The 20789-nt window shown below is 39.6% G+C and overlaps 1 long non-coding RNA gene across 1 annotated transcript in view; it reads right to left on the bottom strand.

Moving 5' to 3' along the window:
• LOC311620111 overlaps window positions 1-20789 on the bottom strand; it is a 59490-nt gene that overhangs the window by 22009 nt on the left and 16692 nt on the right. The window contains exons 2-3 of the long non-coding RNA XR_014794636.1: window positions 7778-7804; window positions 1404-1435 (exon numbers count right to left, since the gene is read on the bottom strand). This is a non-coding gene — a long non-coding RNA (uncharacterized lncRNA). The remainder of the gene's footprint in view (window positions 1-1403; window positions 1436-7777; window positions 7805-20789) is intronic.

The raw sequence follows: 20789 nt of genomic DNA, 5'->3' as shown, positions 1-20789 counted from the left end.
GCTCCATGATTGGCTGACTAGTGCAAATGGGCTAGAAAACTCTCATGAGCTGGAACTGAGCCCCAGGGTACAGAGTGAAAAAGTCAGACATGATCAGAGCTATGGAATAGCTTACTAGTTAGTGAAAATCCTTTAGCATTCAGCAAATTTATAAGATTGCTTTTCCTTTGTTCCGAGAGATTCCAGAAGACATAAAGGTTACATTTGGGATCAGTGATTTTTTTTCACAGATCTAAGCATTATTTTTATTCAAAGCCAATTTATAGCTTTGTTTAGTCCTAGTGGTTTAATATATAAAAGAAACTAAAGTAAGTTAAAAGTGGGAAAAGCCCTTTGAGGAATAAATAGTTTAAGAACTGCTTACATTTATATAAGTGCTTTAATCAAGAGATAGAGATTCTACACAGAATGTACCAGCTAAAGACACCCACTGAAGGGTAAAACAAATGAATTTTAGAGAACATTCTGTGGCCTACACAATGTTACATCTGAACCTGAGATATTTGGCCTAAGGGAGAAAACCTGAAGGCTAAAGATGTACTGATCCCAAAGTCATTAAGATAAGTGTCTTTGAACACATTAGCCATAGAGTTTATTGTAGGTTTTTTACACCCATATCTTAAACTTGATAGCTAGTAGATTGAAATAAAATAGACTCTGCTGGAAGTCATAAGTTGATGCACCATCTCTAGAAAAAGTTCATATTTATCGTTAAACACTGTAATAAAAGCACTCTATAAATATTTATTTCGCTTGCTAAGAGCCCTGTGAGGTAGCTATTATGATCCACATTTTACAGATTAGAAAACTGAGACTTGGGTCAGTTACTTACGCAAAGTCACACATCAAGAAAGTGCCAGAACTTGAGTTGGATCCAAGCACAAGCCTGAGCACATACATTTAACCAAACCGCTGCCCTGCCAAACACTGTGACATCATTTTCTGTTCTTTGGCCCATTCATCCCACAGCAACAAACTTATCCCAAGATAATATGTCATAGTCAGACACAAATACACAATAAAAAATTGGAAAAAATTTAAATGTTCAACAACTGAAGAATATTAAATGATCTATTCATGCAAATAGAATGTACTCATAAAGTATGTTTTATGAGATGACAAGTTGTCAAGGAAAAAGAAGACATCATAAAACAGAATGTATAGTTTTTTGCTGTATAAAATAAATACATGAGGATGGAGGGAGAAGCTAAAAGAAAAACATAGCAATATGTTATCTCCCATTAGTTCTGTGGATTAGGATCATATATTTTTTTTCTTTTCCTTTTGCATCTTTTCCATTTTTGTAGTTTATGTAATGAATAGATATAATTTTATAATGAGGTAAGAGTCACTTACACATTAAACAAAAGCATATATAGGATGTTCAAAAAATGTATACATACTTTGAACGTTAATTAATTCCAATAAGTTAAATCTGAAAAAAAGGAAAAAAGAAACATCAATTGAGCTATCAGAAGAAAAGTGTATGCATTTCTTTTACACTCTGTACATAGTTCTCATTCCCAAATCTCATGAAGGAATTGTTGGAACTAAGAAGGGTCAGCCCAGCCGGTGTTGCTCAGTGGTTGAGTGCCAATCTATGATCTAGGAGGTCATGGTTTGATTCCCTGTGAGGGCACAGGCCCAGGTTGCTTCCAGCTTGATTACCAGTAGGGGGTATGCAGGAGGCAGCCAATCAATGATTTTTCTCTCATCATTGATGTTTCTATCTCTCTCTCCCTCTCCCTTCCTCTCGAAAATCAATAAAAATATTTTTTAAAGGGTCAAAGTAACTAGGATAGTCAGATGAGTGGGAAATACACTAACATTATCAGATCTGGAAATTATTTTAAAAGTTCTGAAATACACAGACATGGAATGCCACAGCTGACACAGTTCTGGCTGAGGAACGAAATGCATAGGGTTCCCAGCTAGGAACAGAATAGAGGCCCAAGCCAGCTCCATTATCTCTCATTCCCCTCATGGCCAACATGCTTTAAAGAGTTGCCTTTCTTCCCTATCTCCACTCCCCTCTCCCATTTACTCTTTAACTCATAACATGGTCTGATCCCTTTAATTTTCTCCCAGAAATGGCTCTTACCACTGCCATGAATGTTCACTTCGTTTTCCAACCCAATTGTCACATTTAATCCTTACCTTATATGCATGACCACCCACTGACTCCTTCCTAGTACATCTCTTCACTTAAATTCTGTGGCAGGTACACTCTTGGTTGTCTCTCAAGCATGTATTACTTTCTATCGTGTGCACGCACACCTACTTCCTTGGTAACAGTGCCAGTTGTGTCCAGGTGTGGGACAACAGGATGCTCAGGGAAAGCAAGCCTTTCCCCCAACCTCAGAAGATGAACCATGTTGGCCTAGGGGAGTCAAGAAAATATTCCCTTTTGTAGTTTTTTTTAGGAATTGGTACTAGCCAATGGAACCTGAGGGTAAGTTCTTTACATGCACAATTGCTGTCTTTGAACTGAGTTTTTGATATTTGGTTCTGTGACAGCCTTTTTGTGACCATAAGAGGAAAACTTGAACAATCACCAAAAACTAATATAGAGCCTTAACATGGAAGAGTACTGAACTAATCAATCATAGAACTATCTACCCCCAAGCTAGTATCTAGACTACTAAAAGGGTAATATGCTAATTAGAGCAGACGTCCTTCTGGACAAAGCCATGGTTGCAGGGCCAAGGCAGAGGCAGTTAGGAGTGATCAGCCTGCAGGGGAGAGCAGTTAGGGGGGATCAGGCCAGCAGGGGAGAGCAGTTAGGAGGTCAGGCTAACAAGGGAGAGCAGTTAAGGGGATCAGCCAGCAGAGGAGAGCAGTTAGGGAATCAGGCCGGCAGGCAGGCAAGTGGTTAGGAGCCAGCAGTCCAGATTGAGATAGGGATGTCCCACTGCCGGTTTAAACCCGACTCTGGGGATCGGGTCTAAACCACCTGTTGGACATCCTGAAGGGTTCCTGGATTTGAGAGGGCATAGGCTGGGCTGAGGGATAGCCCCCCACTCAGTGCACAAATTTCATGCACCAAGTCTCTAGTATGAAATAATAAAAGCCTGTTGTTTAAGCCACTCTTAACTTGGTTAGATGTTCAGTTCCCTGCCACCAAAGATATTCCAGTTGGTTCTGATGTACAATCCTGGACACCCTTCTACATCCCATCTACTACCCTTTGGGCATCCAGTGAGCTCTTACATGCTTTGCATGTCGGTATTGCAGTTTCACTTTTGGCCTCCTTCTCTTACTATTCCATTCACTTTCTCTTTGTGCTTTTTATTTTCCATTTGCATTATTTCCACTAAGTGCATTTATTACAGTTTACATAAATATTTACTAAAAATACGCAAGAACCAGATCCTGTTTTTATTTTGTATGCTGTGGAATATGCCAATGAATAGGACCATTGCAATCCCTGGACAAGAGAGGGAGGAGACAGGGAATGGGGTGAGGTGAGGGTAAAAGGGGGTTTGAGAATAAGGATCTTTGCATGAGATCTACTGTACAATATAGTGTCTACAGTTAACAATTTGGTATTATAAATTTAAAAATCTGTGAAGAGGAGAAATCCCTGGCAGTGTTCTTACCACAGAAGAAAGTAGGGGAAGAAAAAGCAGGAGGAAATGTTTGCAGGAAATGAATATTTTATTACCTTGTTTATAGTGATGTAGTGTTTGTATACATTAAATATGTCCAGTTTTTTGTATATCATTTATACCTCAATAAAGCTATTTTTTAAAATACAAAAAAAAAATCTCTTTTGTGAAATGTTCAAGTCTTTTGCATCATTTTCCATGGATTTTCTTTTTCATGTTGATTCTAAGTTTTTTTATTCTGGACACTATTCCTCTTATTTTATTCTCTATGCTTGCATAATATTGGATATTTGTTTCTTAAAAACTTTATAAAACTAATGGTAAAAGTTTTCTGAACTTGTAGTGTTTATTGTAGAAGGGCTTTTTTTTCTGTCAGTTTTGGGAATTTATATTTCTCTAGGAATTCATCTATATTTTTTAATGTATTAGCTTAAAGTTTTCTGAAATATAAAATTATGATTAAAAATTCCCTTCTATACATCTTTGGGTAAACCCTAGGAGTTTTTATATGTAGTATCATTATTTTGGTCTGATTCTCAATATTTTCTAATTTCTATTATGATTTCTTCTTTGACCCATAGGTTATTTAGAATTTTCTTTATTTCCATGTATATTGATTTTTTTCTGTGATCCTTTTGTTAGTGATTTCTAACTCATTAATTTGTGGTTAGAAGAGTATTATGTCAAGTGAAACAAGCCAGTCAGAGAAAGACAAACTATCACATGATCTCACTCATATGTGGAATCTAATGAACAAAATAAACTGACAAACAAAATAGATCCAGAGACATGGAAGCATGGAACAAACTGATGAATCTCAGAAGGAAGGAGGGGCTGGGTGGGTGGATAATAAAAGATTAACCGAAAAAAACTATGCAAATATGCATAAACCATGGACATAGACAATAGGGTGGTGAAGGCCTGGGCCAAAGGTTGGAGGCGGGCTATAAGGGGTCAATGGGGAAAAAGAGGGACATATGTAATACTTTCAACAAAAATAGTTTTTTTTAAAGAAATAAAAGTTCTCCCGAAACCGGTTTGGCTCAGTGGATAGAGCGTCGGCTTGGGGACTGAAAGGTCCCGGGTTCGATTCCGGTCAGGGGCATGTACCTTGGTTGCGGGCATATCCCCAGTAGGGGGTGTGCAAGAGGTAGCTGATCGATGACTCTCTCTCATTGATGTTTCTAACTCTCTATCTCTCTCCCTTCCTCTCTGTACAAAATCAATAAAATATATTTAAAAAATAAATAAATAAATAAAATAAATAAAAGTTCTAGCCAATTTTGCTCAGTGGATAGTGTTGGCCTGCAGACTGAAGGGTCCTGGGCTCAATTGTGGTCAAGGGCACATGCCAGGTTGTGGGCTCCATCCCTCATAGAGGTCATGCAGGAAGCAGCCAATCAATAATTCTCTCTCATCATTGGTATTTCTCTCTCTCTCCCTTTCCCTTTCTCTCTGAAGTCAATAAAAATATATTTTTAAAAAGAAAACATGCTCTGTATAATTAATTTTTTTCCTTTTTTATTTATATATATACTTATTATTGATAGTATTATAGATAACTCTCATCCCCCCCCAATCCCTTCTCCTCCCAGCCCCTACTCACCCATCCCCAGGTCTTCACCACCCTATTGCCCATGTCCATGGGCTATGCATATAAGTATATAAGTTCTTTGGTAATATTTTAAATCTGTTTAGATTTCCCATTATGGCGTGGGATGTATCAATTTTTTATAAATGACCTATCTGTTTGTTTTTTTTAATATATTTGTCAATTCTTAGATGTTCTATATATGACTATTGGATCAAATTTGTTAATATGTTGCTCAAAATTTTCCCTCTCCTTTTTGGTTTTATTGTTAGCTAATTATATTACTTACTGAGACAGATGAGTTAAAATCTCCCAAGATGGCCATACAGTTGTTTATTTTTCTTCATAGTTCTAGCAATTCTGCTTTACTTACTTTGAAACTGTATTACTTGGAGAATCAAATTTTAAATTGTTATATTATTCAAGAAATTGAACATGGTATCTTTATGTCTAGTAAGGCTTTTTTGCCTTAAAGTCTATTTTTAATAAATTAATACAGCCGCATTTGTTTTATGAGAATTTGCCTGATTTATCTTTTCCCATCCTTTTCATTCCAACCTTTATTTGCCATCTACCACTGCTTTTTAAATGATTTCATAATACTACTACCACTATAATGTTCTATTTATAGTCTTAGCTTTAAAACTAAGATTATTCACATCTCAAGAGAAACAGGAAACAGAACTGACATTTCTGGAATTATGGTTTGTGGTTTTGAATATCGTTGGTCTCCCATGGTAAGCCCTATTTTTTCTCTAAAGACCAGTTCTTGTTTGCACTGAGCTCATGGGCTATGCTGGAAAAACACACATGTGTGGGTGGGTGCCAGGGCAGGAAGAGGGAAGATGTGGCCAGGAGAGGTATAGGTGGGTAAGCGATGCTCAGTGTAGGGTGGATATGGCAAATCCAAATGCCTTCAAGGGCCAAACAGGTAACTTAAGCAACCACACAGGTAAGAGGGAACTGTCTGGACTATGGATCATTTGCCCTTCTAACTTGTCCTTGATCGATTTTTTTCCCCTATTTGAATGTTGCCAGATATTTTTCAGGAGAAACTTAAATCTAGTTTTGGGTGGGAAATCTACTGAGTCTGAAAATTGGCAGCTAATTCTTTTTTCTTTTTCTTTTTTCTTTTTTCTTTTTTAATTCTATGCTGGTCATATACATCACATCTGTTACCTTCATTTGCAAATACTCAGCTCCACCTGCAAATCCTGGTAGAGATTGTCAGAAGAAGAAAACAACTAAAATGTCCCCAGCCCTGAGAATCTTCCCAAATGGGCCAACCCACTCCTTTTCACTCATAAAGAGAAATTCCTCCCAAGAAACATAAACCTAATTCATGCTCTTGAGGAATGGGTTTTTTGATCCTTGGCCTGGTCAACTCCACAAGCAGCATCATACTCTGGTTGTCCCCGGTAGAAATAGGAAGTCATAGGAAGCAAGAGGGGGCTCACCCATGAAGATTTATCAAAAAGTTTCTACCAAAACAAAATCCAAAACTTTGTCTGGGGCCCCTGTTGGCAATCCTAAGCCAATGTCCAAATTTGAAATAAGCTCACTAACCTCAGTCTGAGAAAAAAATGTGTGTGGGTTGGGGGGTTGGGGGGAGGAGTAGGGGAATAGAAGCCAATCTAAGGAAAAAAATATATATTTAAAAAAAAAAAAAAAAAAAAAAAAAAAAAAAAAAAAAAAAAAAAAAGAAGGAAAAGCCGAAACCGGTTTGGCTCAGTGGATAGAGCATCAGTCTGCGGACCGAAAGGTCCCAGGTTCGATTCTGGTCAAGGGCATGTACCTTGGTTGCGGGCACATCCCCGGTAGGGGGTGTGCAAGAGGCAGCTGGTCGATGTTTCTCTCTCATCGACGTTTCTAGCTCTCTATCTCTCTCCCTTCCTCTTTGTAAAAAAATCAATAAAATATATTTTAATAAAAAGAGAGAGAAGGAAAAGACAAGATGTCTCTTCAAAAAAAAAAAAATATATATATATATATATACTCATATATACTCATATATATATATATATATATATATATGTATGTATATGATGTGTTTATGGATATCTATGCAGGCATATGCACACAAAAGTCTTCATTCTTGTGCTCATTTGTTATTATTTCAAAAGAATAAAATATTGGTGAAATATCTCTAAGCAATCAAGAGGAGGTGCTTCAATGACTGGCCAAATAAGGTGTTCTTTAAAAAAAAAAAAACCCACACACAAAAAAAACACCAGAGTCCATGCTACTTATATATGTTATTTTTTATGTGCTTAAAACAAAATGAAGAAGTATTTTCACTTTATAGTAAGTAGGCTGAAAAAACTGAAGTACGAAGAAGATAAATGACTTGCCGAGGTCACAGATTTAATAAGTGTTAGTTGCCAGGATTCAAAACAAGGTCTTCTGTGTGGAAATCCTGTGCTCTGCGCCCTGTCACATTTCCTTTGGCTGATACTCAGATGAGAACCTCAACTCCGGATTCTTAGATAGCCAAGACTCCTGGCCAAGTGGGGAGCTGGGAGGTGCCCATGTCAAGGACTCAAATTGTGTGGAGTCAGAAATGAGCAGCAGGACTCACCGTGTGTAGCAAAGGCAGGAAGGACCCCTGGAAGAGGAAAGCCTGAGTTTTAAAACCCTGTGATTTCTCACCTTACCCACAAACCAACGCCCCTCCCCTTCCCTCCACACACAGACCACGCACCCACATTACTTCTTCAAACACAAAAGTCATTTCATCCCAAATTCAAAGAAACTGCTTTTCTATTTCCCTTATTTTAATTTTCTTTCCAGAACCCAACCACCTGTGTAATCACTTTTGCTTGGCAGATTTCAACTTTAGATGATATTATTTTATTATCCTTCTTCTTATATTTTTAGTATGTAGTATTAAGACAGGTAAGTCAATATGCATTGCCTTAGATAAAGAAAGCATTCTCCTTGTATACATTAGAACATCTTAAATAAGGAAAATGTCCTATATGCTTTTATCATAGTTTCATTTAACAAAATTGTATTTACATCTACTTCATAACACTGATCACATAAAGCAAATATTCATAGCATGCTATTCTGTCACATCTTTTGACTAGTCACATGATAATTGCACTGAATTAGTTGTACAAGAAAACTCAGTGTTTTCTTCAGGACAAAAATAAATCAATCAATAAACAGCAAAGGGTGGGTAATTAAATTAATTCTCATTCTCTTCAATGTGCACAATATAACGTTGCTCAGGGAATTGTGATAAAAGAGATTTCACTGGAAAAAGAAAATCCATAATTCATATGCCATCTCTCTAGTCAATTCTCACATTGACCCTTCAGAGCAAATCCCATAATTGTTCTCCAGCATTTTCATTATCAAAGGTTTATTTTATAAATAAAAATTATACGTGCATAACCCATATCCAAACATAGGGGAATTGAACTTATTCTTGAGCTTTGTTAGAGGTTTGCAGATTTAAGTGTATACTTCTCTACCCGTGGCTCAAACCTGCCTTTGCAGAGGTCTCCCGTTTCCATCAGGGAGGTACTAGGGAAAACAGAATCATTTACATTTTAACTGATAATTCATTTAATAATTGCTATAAAGCATGTCTTCAAAAATACATGCTTATGATATATTTAGCAAATGCATTGGCACATATAGTACATATTAGAATTCTTTGCAAAAGAAAACCGTCCAGTTTTTCCAATGTGCTTATGTTCTAACTTGTCCTCTTTAAAAACAATTAATGTTATATGAGGGAATCAATGATTATAAAATTTAAAAAACAAGGTTATGTTTTCTAATTTCATAATAGAAAAACTCATGAAGTGCTTTTCTAAAGAACATTTTTTAAATCTCCAGAAGTTTGTTTCATCCATATTTCTAGGATCTTTCACTAAAACCAAAAATCCATTAGCTTTTTTCTTGAAATATTTCACCGGACATCACAACTTGTATGGAAATAGACTCCCCCAAGGCCTCACATTATCCTCAGGGATACCTATTATACAGAGCCTCCTAATGAACTGACCCCAGTGAATCCCAGCCAAATAACAACAGAGAAAGTGTAGGTGAAGTCTTACAGTATTCTGCTATTGGCCAAAGGGAATAGGATCTCATGATTGAATTTCCCCACTTCAGTTTATAATCATAGCAATCTATAATTCATACCAATAGCCATTCCATAAAGTGTAATCCAATTCTAAGGTATCCTGTACAACACATTTTATATTTATAAAATACAGTGGGTCTATTTCTCTCATAGAAACTGGAAAGTGGAGTGAAATGATGAAATTAATAAATGTTCAATAAATTGCAGATAATATTCTTTCTCCTTCCTGGGATATTGAGTCTTCCAGGTTACTTGTTCACAAACGTTTTGTCCCATGTCTGAGGAACTCTTCAGCAGATCAAATGATTCTGCTGTTCACCTACCTTACTGCTCCCTGCTTGCCCAAAGAGTCAGGATTCAGTAGAATAAATGGATCATAAATGAGATACCAAATGAAAAATATCAAGAGAATTAACAATTCATCTCCAGGAAAAAAACAAAACACTGACATTGATATACTAGAATAACTGAACAACCTGTCCAAGGACCACAGGATAGATCCTTTTACAGACTCTATTAGTCTCCTATAACTATATAAAAAATCACCACAAACGTGGTGGCCTGAAACAACAGGAATTCACTCAGTCCCAAGGCCAGATGTCCATAATCAATTTGGCTGGGCTAAAATTAAAATGCTGGCAGTCCACGTTCCCTCCACAGGCCCTAGGAAAATCCTATCCTTGCCACTTCCAGTTTCTGGTGGCTGCAGCATTCCTTGCCTTGTGGCCAATCTCTGCCTCTGTGGTCACAAGCCTACTCCTCTTCTGTCTGTGCTTAAATCTCCCTCTGCCTATCTCTTATTAGGACATTGGCAATGGCTTTTAGGGCCCCCGAGGATAACCCAAATAATCTCATCTCAAAATCCTTAACTCAATCAACACCTGTAAAGATACTTTTATCATACTTACAGGGTCCAGGAATTCGGATGGAGATATCTCTGAGGGAGTTGGTTTCAGCCTACCACACAAACCAAGACCACAGTCCAAGAATTTAAACATAAGCAAAGGAAATGGTGAAGAGAATTCCAAGCTTTCCACAAGCCTTACACAATGTCCTTCTCGTGCCGTGACTGTCCGGAGCCATGCTCAGCGTCTCAGTCACAGTGATGTTTATGGATTAGTGGATTATCTGCCTTTCGCCAACCCTGGCCAATTAGGAAGCTGATTCCTCTACCATTTACCTAATAATAATAATAATATTTATAATAGTGTTGCCAGAGGAGTGGGTGGGTGGAATTGAAACCGGACAACCTGAGTCTGGGCTCCCTGTCACAACTTGAGCCAATGAAGCAGAGACAGAGTTGAATCATAGATGAGCATTTATGTCAATAATGCTGGCGGTATAAGAGAGCAGTAGATCATGCACAAAATTCTGCTCTCCTTTTCCCGTAAGCCAACTGCTTATATTGGGTAGAGGAAAGAACAGACAAAAATTACATGGGAAAGTAGGAATTACAAGCATGCGGAAGTAGGTAAAGTATAATGGTTACAGGTTACAGGCAATGCAGACTGGGAGTGGGGGAGGGAGGTTAATAAATGTCCTGCCCTCAGAGACCAGACTTTCAGCAACAAAGTAGTTCATCTTTCCATGATGGCAGGCAGTTCTCAGAAGAAAAAAAAAAAGAAAAAGAAAAAAAAAACATGGACTGGATTCCTGTCCTAGCCATCCAACTCTCAGCCAGGTTAGAATGTGCTTTCTCTAATCCGAACAGAACAATCACAGTTAACAGAGCACGATTAATATTTTTTTATAATTATAACTAGCCCCCACTATTCTATTTCTGCCCCCTACATAATTACTCTGTCACTAGTGAGAATGAGGTCCTTGTGATATCATGAGAAAAGGAATTTTCTAAGACTGGCATGGGAGAATGACTGGTTTTTATTTACACAGAATTATATCCCTTCGTTTGCAAAGTCCCATTCATTGTCCTGAAACCAGTCCTAGAAAATGTGCAGCCGGGGCTTTGAGCAGAACTGAAAGCGGGGCCAGTGTCCAGGGTTTCCTTTCCAGGGTGGAGCTGAGTCCGCTGTAGCCTCAGAACAGTTCAAGTCCATTAGTCCATTGTGTGGCATCCGCATAGCGATGGGCCATCTGGGAGAATGCAGGCCATGTGAGCCCGATAAGCCAGGCCTGCCAGAGAGCCAAGAGCAAGAGAGAGAACTTCCTTTGTTCAGGACTTAAGTATCTCAAATTTCACACCCCTGCAGTCACTGGGCCTATTCTACCCATTGACTTGTTCCCAGGTGTGACTGACAGGTAAGCATCTTCCCACATCACCCAGACCTTCCCTGGCATATGTCTAACCTGCCTTTGTCTAGTCTTTCCCCCCAGCAATCTGCAGGAAACAGACTTGGAGGTTGTTAACTTCAGGGTCCTGGCAAAGCTATATGAACGGCATGCCTGTATTCTCTAGTCTCCCCTTTGCTCCTTTCCTGTTATCAAAAGCCAGGTTATTATGATGGTATCAGTGGGACGGGACAATATTCTTACCTGACTCTGGAGTAGGACAGAACATACCCTCTGATTATATTTCAAGGCTTTTTATCAAAGCATTTTAGGTTAAAAGTTGTCTGAAAACCAACAGTTTTGGGGTGTTGTTTTGTTTTGTTTTGTTTTAATCATTCACAGGACATTGTCATGGACACAATTACAAATAGAGAGGCAGCATTTATTTCTAAAAAAAAAAAAAAAAATTAGGTGAAGCTCCCAGAAAATATCAGGCTATCTTCTGGGTCGCTGGAGCTTGGCTCTCAGCGGCTAATGTATGTAAATGAGTCCATCCAGGGGCCCAGCTGTTGTATGTTGAAATGTGCTGATGAAACTAAATTGGGATTCCAGAGAACGCAAATCAAATTGCAAGCAAAATTACTGAAGTACACCAGCCCTCCTTTGAAGCATTATAGGGCAACCCAAGAAAAATGACTAATGGCTACTAATACACAGTTCTGACAGGAATCATAAGCTAGGAAGGAAGTTGCATGTAAAAGAATAATAAAGAATATTAAATTGCCACCAGGCTCTGCCAGAGACAAATGAAAATGGAACAGATTCTCACTACCAGTCATTTACTCAGTCTCTTCAAAGCTGTCCCAGGGATCTGCAGACAAAGAATGCTTTCACTCTTGCTCTCTTTCTACTAGAAAGGAATGTTTTCTCAGGAAGGTTTCCAAACTGGGAGAGGCAGATAAAGGATACCCCTCTGAAAAGGCTGTGAGAGCCACTCTGCAGGCCAGGTGGGAAGACCAGCTACCTTTACCAGCTACTTGTAGAGAAAAGTAGGCACTTTCTCCAAGAAACTTCTCATTTGATGGCTTTTCATGTCTCCTCTCATACTGTCTTTCTCATTCTTACGCAATCATACACCACCTAACAATGTTTTGGTTCATGATGGACCTTATATACCACATACTACGGTGGTCCTATAACATTTTAATGAAGCTGAAAAAGTCCTATCACCTAGGGCAGTGGTCAGCAAACTCGTTAGTCAACACAGCGGCAAACAGCAGCTCGGGAGCCACATGTAGCTCGTGAGCCGCAGTTTGCTGACCATTGGCCTAGTGACGTCACAGCCAGCATGAGTTGCAGCGTAAAGCAATGCATTACTCATGTGTCTGTGCTGATGCTGGTGCACACAAGCCTACTGCACTACCACTTGTATAAGAGTATAGCACATACAGCCGAAACCGGTTTGGCTCTGTGGATAGAGCGTCGGTCTGAAGACTGAAAGGTCCCCGATTCAATTCCGGTCATGGGCATGTACCTTGGTTGCAGGCACATCCCTAATAGGGGTGTGCAGGAGGCAGCTGGTCGATGTTTCTCTCTCATTGATGTTTCTAGCTCTCTATCCCTCTCCTTTCCTCTCTGTAAAAAATCAATAAAATATTTTTTTAAAAAAGAGTATAGCACATACAGTCACACACAGTACATGATCCAGGATAATTATAATAAATGACTATGTTACTGTTTCATGTATTCACTAGAGGCCCAATGCAAGAAATTCATGCCAGAGGCTCGGCCCTGACAGCTGCAGCTGCTGCCTCAGCCCTTGTAGCCGGCTGTGAGCCCTGGCTTTGTCTAGAAGGCCTTCTGGATGGCCGTCTGGTCTAATAAGCATATTACGCTTTTATTATTATAGACTAGAGGCCCAGTGCATGAAATTCGTGCATGGGGTAGGGAAGTGTCCCTCAGCCCAGCCTGCACCTTCTCCAATCTGGGACCCCTCAAGGGATTGGGTCTAAATGGGCAGTTCGACTTCGGACATCCCTCTCACAATCCAGGACTGCTGGCTCCCAACTGCTCTCCTGCCTGCCTTCCTGATTGCACCTAACTGCTTCTACATGCCAGCCTGATCACTCCCTATTTCCCTGACAGACTGATAGATGCCTAACTGCTCCCCTGCCAGCCTTTTGGCCCCCAACTTCCCTCCTCTTTTGGCCTGGTCACCCCTAACTGCCCTTCCCTACAGGGTTGATCGCCTCCAACTGCCCTCCCTTGCAGGCCTGGTGCCTCCCAACTGCCTTCCCCTGCTGGCCATCTTGTGGTAGCCATTTTGTGTCTATATGGGGGCAGGATCTTTGACCACATGGGGGCAGCCATATTGTGTGTTAGAGTGATGGTCAATCTGCATATTACTCTTTTATTAGATAGGATAGAGGCCTGGTGCATGGGTGGGACTAGCTGGTTTGCCCTAAAAGGTATCTCAGATCAGGGTGGGGGTTCCCTTGGGGCATGGGGCAGCCTGGGTGAGGGGCCTGTGGTGGTTTGCAGGCCAGCCACGCCCCCCGACAACCCAAGCAGAGGCCCTGGTATCTGGAATTTATTTACCTTCTACAATTGAAACTTTGTAGCCTGGAGCCAAACCAAGCCCCCTGCTCACTCCAGCTGCCACCATTTCTGTTGGGGTTCATGTACCTTCTATAATTGAAACTTTGTAGCCTTGAGAAGAGGTCTAAGCCCTGCCAGTAGAACAGCCAGCAAGATGACAGAAATACCTTAGCAAGAGTCTACCTACACACCCACCACTTCCCTATTTCACTTTAATCCATCCCAAATCTGCACAAATGTCACTTAATCTTCTCCTCTTGGAACTCAATAACATTCAACACAGTTCTGTGACATAAACGTGTATTCACATTTGGACCAAACGCCTTACTGTGACTCTGCCCTTGCCCTCCTAGCCATCCTTCTTCCTATCACATGGCTTCTCAACTTCAGAACTATCACCATGTAAGACCAAATAATTCTTTGTTGTGGGAGGCTATAGCTGTACATTAATAAGATGTTTAGCAGCGTCCCTGATCTGTGCTCACCAGATACCAGCAGTCTCCCTTCCCCCAGCTTGTCTCTAGACATTGCCATACTATCCCTGGGAAGGGGGAAGAATTTCCATCCCCCCACTCCATTGAAAACCACTGTTCCATCTATTTGTCTAATCTCCTGAACTGTTTCAGTGGAGTTGGCCCCTCTGCCATCTGATATATACATTCTTTCTAGTTTCAATTTCACCCAAGTTTACAATCTGTGTTACTCTGAGGCATCTTCTTCCTCCTGAGTTAGCAACCTTCCGCTTTGATTCAACTTTCCAAATGATACCAGCTCCAAAGCAGCTAACACAATTTTTCGTGTCTATTCATCATTCTTAATCTTTCCATTGCAGACGATAGAGTATGATTTCTCCATTACATACCTTTGTCCCATAAATACTGGCCTTATCTGATAAGCCCTGTAAGCACTAAGTTAATTTATATAACAATGAGAGTGCTAATAGAGAGCACATAGGCCAGAACCTTCCTTTTTATTAAAAAAAAAATTTCTTTATTGATTATGGTGTCACATAATTGTCCTCATCCCCCCATTCCCATCCCAAACCCCTCCCCATGTATGCCCACCCTCTGTTGTCCATGACCTCTGGTTAGGCTTATATGCATGCACACAAGTCCTTTGGTTGATATCTCCCCTTTGCCCCCACCCTCCCCTACTGTATCAACACAATTTGTCAACCAACCAGATCTGAAATACCATGGCTGACATGTACACATAAGGAACTGTTTGACATTGAAATGGGGACTCAAAAGAACTGTTGGCCCAGAAAGGAACTCACTACAGACTGATTCATTTGCCTCTCAGCATAACCTTTATGGCTTGTTTCAGTTTCGGTCCTTTTAAGGGAATTCCTTATATCACATGATCTAACACATCTAGCAGAACCTTTCTTAACTTTAGAAATGCTAAGTTGGTTCCTGACTCTAAGCATACTTACCCTTCCTGAACAAGTATTCATTTCTTCCTCCCAGTTGTGTAATGGGAATTATAATGATCTTGCAAAGCCTTTGAAATTCCAAATTGCGTGGAATTTCATTTCAATTTCATTTGAGACGCAACTCTTAATTATTTGAGCTAATGGAGAGGGATGAAGCATCAAAAATAGAAAATTCACATAATGCAAATTTAATCACATAATGACACAAACACATATTCTCAAATTTTAAGAAATTAAAAGATCACCAAGAGTTATTAGACTGACTTTACTGAATGATTCATAACTCATCCAAGTGAAGAATTGCTCATGTGTTTGAGCATTTACATCACTGGCATCACACAATCAGAAGGGGTGACTTTCCTTAGCTATTTATTATAATTAGAGGTGATTTCAATGACACTTTTGGTAGGTTTACTTAAGAATTTTTATTCTCTTTATAATTTTCTATATTTCTCATGTTATCTTCATTAAATTCATATAATTTTTTTTAGGAAGGGAGAGGGAGAGAGTGGGAGAAATAATGATGAGAAAGAATCATTGATAGGCTGCCTCCTGCACACCCCACCCTGGGAATCAAGCCTGAAATCTGGACATGTGCCCTGATTGGGCACATGAATGGGAATCGAACCCATTCGTTACCTTCTAGTTACTGGGTCGACACTCAGCCACTGAGCCACACCAGCCAGGCTAATATCATAGTAATTTTATTGTGATAAAATATACATTTTAACTGTCTTGTACTGAAACATCAAGTACATTCCTATTGTTGTGTAGCCATCACCAACATTCATCTCCAAATTTTTTCATCTTTTCCAACTTCGACAATTTTTAGTAGATATTACCTCCCTACTGTCTACTAATAATGTGCTATTTAATGTTCTAAGTTAATTTCATGTGGTTGTTATTGAAATAAATGAAAAGTCTACCATAATGATTGAAGGATAGCATCTATACAGGTTTATGAATTCAACTTTCATATATAGAAAGAGAATTCTTATCTTTTCATAGTTATGCTTCATACATTCCCACTACTATATTCAATGCATAACTAACTATTCCTCAACAGCTCAGGCAACAGCCCAAGGGAACTTAACATATGCAAACAGCTTCTGGTTTCCTTGAATAGTACATAGAGTACAGGTTATTGATGAGACAAGTATGTATTTGTACCTGCAAAATTAAATTTTTACTTTTAACAAATATACTTCCCCCAGCTTGTCTCTTGCTTTAAAAGATATGATGGACATTGAATAAATTATATTCAGACAAAAGTATGCTCATCCAGTTGCTATTTTTAAGCCTTTAGCTTTTACAATAGACTGTCTTTGGTTTAATAGATGCAAAGTATTAACTACAAAGGAAGATAGACGTTTCTTAAAGCTTTATTAGTAAAGTTTATTTTAACTTCACTTATTCCTGGCTTTATTAATAAACTTTATTTTAGCTTCTCTTAGTTCTGGTTTTATTAATAACATTTATTTTAGCTGTATCCTATCTAATAAAAGAGTAATATGCAAATTAACCATCACTCCACAACAAAAATGGCAGTGCCCATAGACACAAGATGGCAGTGCCCAGTTTCTCAGGCCCACGGAGGGCTGCCGCTGAGAGCAGGCAGCATAAGGCCCCAGCTGTTGGCCTGGGAGGCCCCTTCGCACCCCTGCTTGATCAGCTCCCAGGTGCTGCCGGGAAGTGGCCTGGGAGGCCACCGCACATGTGCAGGCACCCTGGCATAATCAGCTCTCAGCTGTAACCTGGGCCATAGGCCTGGGAGGCTGCATGCAACTCCCCCCATCCCCTTGAGATCCACTCTCAGCCCCGATCTGGGCCATAGGCCTGGAAGGTGGCACACACCCTGGCAAGATCAGGTCCCAGCTGTGACCTGGGCCATAGGCCTGGCCAGTGGCAGCACCCTCCCCACAGCCCCCTCACCTCCTACTGCCCCACCCCCACATGCAATCTGCTCCTAGCCTTGGCCTGAGCTGTGGGGCTGGGAGGCCCCCAAATGCCTATCCCCTCCCTTCCTCTCTTCCCCACAGTGATCAGCTCCCATCCACAGCCGGGGGGTGTAGGCCTGGGAGGCAGCTGTGCCCCAAGAGCTATCCCTTCCCTGGTGCAGCCTGGGTGTCAGCCTACAAAGGGCCTTCCCCCCCATGGAGTGATCCCCCCACACACACACCTATAGCCTTGGAATTTCCCTTGCCCCCAGCAGAGTGATTAGAGACAGAAAAGGAATAAAAGGAGAAAAGAAAGGACAAAAGATGAAGCATCAAGAAAAAGAAAGAAAAAAGGAAGAAACAACTACATGCTATCACCTTTCCAAGGTCTCATGAAATTCCTGTTTAAGGAGTTTATTTTATGACACTTTTAGTTTGGGTTTACATTTTTACTGGTTTGTCAAGACCATAGCAGGTACACTGTCCAATATGTTAAAGAAAAAAAATAACCTATCTAATAAAGAGGTAATATGCAGAGGAGGGCATTTGGGGGTGACCAGGATGTCAGGGGAGGGCAGTTGGGACTATTGGGATGCAGGGGAGCAGTTAGGCGTCAATCAGGGGAGTGGTTAGGGTGTGATCAGGCTGGAAGGCAGAAGTGGTTAGTGGCAATCAGATAGGCAGGTGAGCAGTTGTGAGCCAGCAGTCCCAGATTGTGAAAGGGATGTCCGACTGCCTGCTTAGGCCCAATAGGGATCAGGCCTAAGCAGGCAGTCGGACATCCCCCAAGGGGTCCCAGATTGGAGAGGACCCTCCACCCAGTGCACAAATTTTGTCCACAGGCCTCTAGTATATTTCATAAAGACCATGGAAATTCTTTGGAATATAGCATACTATCCAACAATCACAAAAGTCCAAAATTCAAAATTAGGAAAAATGTTTCTTCTTTTTTTTTTTTTTTTTTTTTTTTTTTTTTTTTTTTTTGTATAAGAACTACAGACACTCATTTTCTGAGAGACAAAGACTGAAGTTAATGGTGGTGATAATTATGAAACATATCTTCAGATCAATTTCCTTTTATAGTACTCTAGCCCTAGTTATAAAACTTCCCTATATAGAAAAGCCATGTCACACTTAAATAGTAAGCTTTCCATAGTTCTTCACTATAGTGTGTGGCAATTTTAAAAGAGTTGGTGACTCCCTTCTCTCTGTTCTTTCTTGGCTAATGTCAATTTCTGATTAATGTCCTGTAGCTAAGTGAAAGCTAATATTGTCCTTTTAACTGGGAAGTAATTGATAGATTTATCAGTTATGTCTTAGTTTATAAAATAGACTGGGTTAAAGACAAAGGTCAGAAGATTCAAGCTCAAGACGCTTTTCATCTGTTAGATACAGAAACTAAAACAAAAGTATTGATTTCCCTTACTTTCCTCAAATTGACTAAATTCTAGAATTAAATTACATAAAACTTTATTGAGAATTCTTTTAAGACACTGGGAGAAGGAAACTATACATTATAAAGGAGCAATAGAACAACAATATAATGAAGTTTCACTGTTGTGAAACTTTGTTATAGTCACTTTGGCCTGTTCTAACAAAAATACCATAGACTGAGTGGCTTATATAATAAACAGTTTTTCCACATAATTTTGGAAGCTGGAAAGTCCAAGATCAAGGAGCTGGCAGATGCAGCATCTAATGAAGGGCCACTTTCTGATTCATGGATGGATGTCTCTCTCTATATCTACATAGAATAAGAAATAAGAGAGCTCTCTGGAGTCTCTCCTATAAGGGCACTAATTCCATTTAATGAGGGTCCAACCCTTATAATTTAAGGCCTCATGTCCAAGTACCATCACATCGGGGTACTTGGATACAAAACATTCAATCTATAGCATTGTTGCTGTTTCTTGCACACATTTTACAACTAACATTCTCAGATCTAGTTGGCAAAACTTTGACCTAACAGCTGTATTTCTGACATAAACTTGGAGAGAACTTATACTTTGAAAACACGAAGTTCTGAAACAAACACACGGAAGCAGTCAAAATTCAGAAACAAAGAAATATGTCACAAATAAAAGAACAGAAGAAATCTCCAGAAAAGGAACTAAATGTAATGGAAGAAAGCAAACTACTAGGTGCAGAGTTCAAAACAATGGTTATAAGAATGCTCAAAGTACTAAATAAGAGCTTCAAGAAACTTAGTGAGAATTTCAAGGAAATTAGTGAGACTTGAAAAAGGACCAGTCAGAAATGAAGGATACATTAACTGAAATGAAGAATAACTTACATCTTCTACGCTACCATTGTAATCAACTGTAGAGTAGAAGATGTCAAGAATCATATCAGCCCTAACCGGTTTAGCTCAGTGGATAGAACGTCGGCCTGCAGACTCAAGGGTCCCAGGTTTGATTCCGGTCAAGGGCATGTATCTTGGTTACAGACACATCCCTAGTAGGGAGTGTGCAGGAGGCAGCTGATCGATGTTTCTCTCTCATCTATGTTTCTCTCTATCATTCTCCTTTCCTCTCTGTAAAAAGAAGAAGAAAAAAGAATCAAATCAGCTATTTGGAATGTGAGGAAATAAAAAAGAACCAATCAGAATAGCAAAAAGAAAAAAGAATCCAAGTATATGAAGATAGTGTATGGAGCCTATGGGACAACTTCAAAGGTACCAATATTCACTTCATGGGGGCGCCAGAAGGAGAATAGAGGGAGCAAGAAATTGAAAACCTATTTGAAGAAATAATGACAAAAAATTTCTCATACCTGTTGAAATTAATAGACATACAAGTTCAGGAGAGTACCAAACAAGACCAACACAAAGAGGTCCACACTAAGATACATAATAATTAAAATGCCAAAAGTTAAAAACAAAGAGAATCTTAAGAGCAAGAGAAAAGTGGTTAGTTACCTACAAGGGAGCACCCATACAACTTTCAGCTGATTTCTCAACAGAAATTTTGTAGGACAGAGGGAGTTGCAAGATATATCCAAAGTGATGAATAGCAAGGACCTACAACCAAGATTACTCTACCCAGCAAAGCTGTCCTTTAGAATTGAGGGTCAGATAAAGAGTTTCACAGACAAGAAAAAGTAAAGGAGTTCATCACCACTAAACTAATATTACATGAAATGTTGAAGGATCTTCTTGAGGAAGAGAAGGAGGAGGAAGAAATATAAATAATAAAATGGCAATAAATAGCCAAAACCGTTTTTGGCTCAGTGGATAGAGCGTCGGTCTACGGACTGAAAAGCCCCAGGTTCTATTCCGGTCAAGGGCACATAC

This window comes from Pipistrellus hanaki (assembly GCF_964339955.1).
Source record: "Pipistrellus hanaki genome assembly, chromosome: 3".
NCBI lineage: Eukaryota > Metazoa > Chordata > Mammalia > Chiroptera > Vespertilionidae > Pipistrellus > Pipistrellus hanaki.
The sequence above is the reverse complement of the archived record's forward strand: the minus strand, read 5'-3'. Positions and strand labels throughout refer to the sequence as shown.